Source organism: Medicago sativa, chromosome 7, assembly GCF_051527215.1.
Source record: "Medicago sativa cultivar Bolivia chromosome 7, Bolivia_mono, whole genome shotgun sequence".
In the NCBI taxonomy this organism is placed as follows: Eukaryota; Viridiplantae; Streptophyta; class Magnoliopsida; order Fabales; family Fabaceae; genus Medicago; species Medicago sativa.
The window spans coordinates 52,023,024-52,028,281 of NC_140755.1; the positions used below are offsets into that span (position 1 = coordinate 52,023,024).

The following is a 5,258-nucleotide window of genomic DNA, read 5'->3' on the forward strand; positions in this document are numbered from 1 at the left end:
AAATATGAATCCATTCCTTTTTACCTGCTCTTCATTCCCCCACTCATACTCGCAATTCAGGCTTCTTTCTCCATTGTCGTGAAAGAACACATTGCATTGCATTTCAAACCCAGATCACTTTCCATTTCAACAAACGAGACTTCCTGACAATCTTTTGACATCATGGAGAACAATACTGATGATTTATCTCCTCAAACAACATCAGAACGAAGATTGCTGAATTTCTCGTGCCAACGCAATCTGGAAATGCATGGATTTCACAAGAACCAGACCTAACAGAAGAAAAAACTCAAAACATGCGTATCTAGGCCCAATTGACAAAACGAAGAATGAGGAAGTTCAACAAATCTTTCCCTGCTATAAAAAACATCCCCCTTTGATTGTCATTCAAAACCCTGACGCTCCATATGACCTTAAGTTCTTAGGCACTAAGGTTTTCAAAGCGGTTCCCAGATTTGAGAATAATGAACCCTATCTTGCCTAGCTTAACAAGCTTGAGAAAAAGAAAGGGAGTTTCTGGAAAGAACTTGGAATTTTCAATCTTATCCAGCTGTCGAGACAGGGTCCCAGATGCTACCAAGATACGTTGTTAGCTGCTTTGAACTTTTGGGACATCTCGACCAATAGTCTTCACCTAAAATGTGGAATGTTGACTCCAACATTATTAGATGTTGCAACTATAACTGTTCTTAAGCCAACAGGTGACATCTTCGACCCAGATATTTGTGAGTCAAACTTAACCTTCGACTTCAAAAGGGCTACCTTTGATAACTATATCATAAACCATCACAACGCCAAAACTGAGGACGTTTCTTATGAAGAACATATAACCATTTTAACTTTATGGCTTTTTATGTATGTTTTCTGCACAAGATCTATTCAAGTAGCGAAACATTATAGGACCTTAGCTTACCAACTACACGAGGGAAAGAAAATTTGTCTTTGAAAGCTTCTCCTAAGCTGTTTGTATAAAAGTCTCAACCAAGGAGTAACTGACATATGAGAGAAAGTTGATAGACCGATGATCCCAGGTCCGATTTGGCTGTTTCAAATGTGGCTTTTCGCCACTTTTGGACCTAAACTAGGCGCCTTCCTTCCAAAATATTATGAGGAGGCATGTAAAGAAGAACCTTTTGAAGGAGCTGGGCTTGCTATGCTTCAATATAAAGAGAATAAACCCAGCCAAGATTTGTTTTCTGAGGCCTTCAATGTCTTTCTAAACTGCGATGTCTTCATGCCTTCCTTTGCTCCTTTCACGACAAGAACATGTGCGCCATCTTGGTACATTAAAGAATTCCCTGCAAAAGATGCTAGATTCGAAGACGAGACAAACGCCATCTAGAAAGCTTACTTGACTCTACTACAAAAATGGACTTATATAGCGCTTTTTTTTTTTGCTTTAGCTAGCGCTGCTGTAAATGGCGCTGGTAAAGGAAATATAGCGCTTTTTTTCTGTATAAAGCGCTATCTAAAGCAGGGTTTATATAGCGCTTTTTGTCAAAAAGCGCTAGCAAAGATTCTCCTTAGATAGCACTTTCAATAATAAATGCCATCTAAAAGGGGTTTAAAATAACACATGCACTTGTAAAAAATAGCGTTTTTGTTTTAAAACGCTATGTAACACTAGGTTTAGATAGCGCTTTATACAGGGAAAAAGCGCTAGGAAAAGCATTAATTTTTTTTTTGGTCGGATTTTTTATTTTATTTTTACAGATAGCGTTTTTTATTAATTTAAAGTAATATATATATATATATATATAATTTTTCTGAGGGAAATATATATATTTTTGGCACATTAAAATTGAGACTATTATTTATTAAATAAAACTTAAACATATCATAACTAATTAGTTAACATAAATATCAAAATCTTCTATGGTAGCATGCAGTAGTCTTCATCTATCTTCTTGGTCGTGTCAACATTTTTATCCAAAACAAGCAGGCAAATCGTTATTCATTTCCAAATTTCGTTCACTCTCCACCACCTGCATATATAGCAGAAAACACCGTTAAGCAAGAAGCAACTATATTATATTAGAGACAAATTCAAAGTACTATTGATCATAGTACAAATTAAAGCAAGATTATAAATTAAAAACACTACCACTTCTAGCAAATATATTTAGAAACATGAAACTCACCTACCGATCAAAGTACTACTGGTCAGATTTTATATATATACTTACGTGTCAAACATAGTCTTCATTTTTGGGTAATTATAGTCATTGAGTAATGGATCCAAATAATATATGATTTCCGATATGTGATCAATGACAAATAACACCCAATATCCAATACACAAATGTCCAAGTTAATTAGAAAATCTTCTATAAACGGTGGTGAGAAGTTTCAAGAAAAATCTTACACAGACTTATGTATATAAAATGGTAGAATAAATAACTTGCGCTCATCTTTATATTTCATGAATTCCTTAACAATGCATGTAAGCTTTGACCAATTCTTGTTCTGCTTCAATTAACACCAAGGATATTTGATGGGGGGATAAGAAGGAGAATTTCCTTTATAAGGTGGAATAGAGTGGAACAGTATGAAATAACAACAATTTTTCAAGTATAAATAGCTTATTTCATTTTAATTCACTACATTTATTTCATTCTATACCACCAATACAAAAATACACTACAATTCAGTTAGCTTGAATCATTCAATATAAAAAAGTAATGAAAAACCACAACATGATGAAAAATGATTCTAAACAATCACTCAATCCCAGTGAGTATCTAACATTGAAAAATTAACGACACACAGAAGTGTAGGAGCTGGATAAACAACTTACTTCCATTGTAATGGTGGACTCCAACCTTAGCCAACATAACATAGTACACTCGATTTCAGACTTCCTCAAAGGAGGACAGTGGTTAGAAATGATAAATCAATTTACCTACAAATAATCAAATCAAAATCACTTAATTCCATTGACAAATCAACATTCAAAACTCCAAAATCACTTAATTCCATCAATAATGCGTATCACTTAATTTCAACCACTTTCACTAATCACTTAATTCCACTACAAAATCAATCTACAACTGTTCAAATTACAAAACATCTAAACAATTTCAAACAAGTCCTTGCAAACTAATATATTCATAGCTTATCAGAAAATTAAAAACGACCAAATACATATTTCAACAACAAAAAGGATAAAAAATTTACCTTTAGAACTCCTAAGGGATTTGAGAATGGTTTTATACCCAAGTGTATATTTTCCACTCTTCATGACAAGAGCGAGCCTGTTGTTGATGCTCTCATGAGTCTTCTTCTCTAAAAATCAATCAAAAATTTGATTCAGAATAAAAATCGAAAAAAATGGGAAAAAAATTGAAAGGGAAGAAGAAGTAGGTTTATAATCAAACAAAAATGGAAAAATTGATGTTGAAATGGAAAAAAAATCGAAAGGGAAAAAAATTAAAAACCTGAAGAAAAAACTCAAACAATCTGAAGGGTTAAGAACCTCTACCTCGAATGGGTTGGTCGGATTCAAAGAGATAGAGAGAATTGAAATTGATGCTGGAGAGGTTGGGGTTCTGCGATTGGATGATGGAACGTGGAATCGATGTTGGTGATTGGAAATAGAACGTATTGATATATATGATAAAAATATTAAAAAAAATGTTTTCTTTTATACTGCAATCGATTTTTCATAAAAATTGAAAAAAAATTCGAAATATCTGTTATGCAGGGATCGAACTGGGGACATTTTAGTTCATAGCGTTTTTTATAAAAAAAAGAAAAAAAATCACAAAATCAAAATACACAGCTACATACAGGAATCGAACTGGGGTCAAAATACACAGCTACATACAGGAATCGAACTGGGGGGGATCGAACTGGGGACATTTTAGTTCATAGCGTTTTTTATAAAAAAAAGAAAAAAATCACAAAATCAAAATACACAGCTACATACAGTTTGATTCCTGTATGTAAAATCACAAAATCAAAATACACAGCTACATACAGGAATCGAACTGGGGTTAAAATACACAACTACATACAGGAATCGAACTGGGGACTTGAAGGACATAGTGGTAATAGTCTACCACTCGGCTATATCAAATTATTTGATAAATAGCGCTTTTTTTAATATATAACCGCTATTTTTATCAAGCCTACAGTAGCGCTTAGCTTTCCATCAAAAGCGCCATATATGATTTTTTTTTAAAAATATTTATTATTTTTGTTGAACCTATGCTGGCGCTTTATGAACAAAACGCTATATAAACTTAGAAGCATAGCTAGCGCTTTTTCAAAAAAGTGCTAGCTTAAGCCTCCGTGTTTTGATTTATAGCGCTTTCATGTCAAAAGCGCTATTTAAGGGGCGCTATATTTTATCATTTTTGTAGAAGATATCCCAAGCTGCTTTCTAGCAGGTCCACTCCCAATGCTTCGACAGATTCCTTCAGGGTGTATGGTTATCAGCCTAATCTTGTAGCTAGGCAGTTTGGTTTGGTTCTGGTTCGTACTTCTCCATTCTATCATTCTGAACAAGATATGAGGAAACCAAGAACTGAAGCTCAATGGCGAACCATCCTGTCAAAGTTCAACAAAGATTTTCTAAACTTTAAACCTTTCTACTTTGAACTTTCGTACAAATGTACTCGGTAATTGTTTGTGTGGTGGCAAAAGTATTTTTTTGATTATAGCAAAGAAGTGAATCTAGACAACCTGCTCTTTGAATTGGTTTCTGCTTTTACTTCCTTGCCAGAAGAAGGTAGAAAAAAACAAAGGTACGTTATTCCTCTTTCGATTATTCAATATGAATTTTGTTTTTTCCTTGTACATGTCTTTCTAACTCTCTTCATTTCCAGGACGAAAAAGCAAATTCGATTAGTCATCAAGAACCAGATCTTCTACAAGGATCAGAGAGGATCGAAAAAGGAAAGATGTTGCCAATTTGGAACTCTCTTCTAAGAAGACGAAGGAGACTGCTGATCATGTAAGACTTTTCTATCTTTGCACACATTGGTTTCCTTTTTCCTTTGAATAGAAAACATGATTAGTCCAAATTCTTTCCTTTTTTTGATAGTTCGAAACCTAACTTGAGTCAACCGAAGCCACTAAGACTACAATTGATACTAGAGTCCAGATCGAAAGGAAAAGGAAAGGAAAGCATGCTTGTAAAAAGGTTTCGATTGGAGATGAGTACAAATCTTCTAGCCATTCTCAAGATAATCTGAATATCGAGCAAAATACCCATGATGTCCTTGCCATAAAAGAACACGGCTACGACCATAACC

The 5,258-nt window shown here is 34.2% G+C and overlaps 1 long non-coding RNA gene across 1 annotated transcript; it reads right to left on the minus strand.

The window, feature by feature from the left end:
* Positions 1-1,780: 1,780 nt before the first annotated feature.
* Positions 1,781-3,599, minus strand: LOC146906619 (uncharacterized). Its single transcript, XR_015018042.1, has 4 exons — positions 3,482-3,599; positions 3,178-3,283; positions 2,798-2,902; positions 1,781-1,985 (listed from the first exon to the last, which is right to left on the minus strand). It is a non-coding gene; the product is annotated as an uncharacterized LOC146906619 (long non-coding RNA).
* Between the last annotated feature and the right edge of the window lie 1,659 nt (positions 3,600-5,258).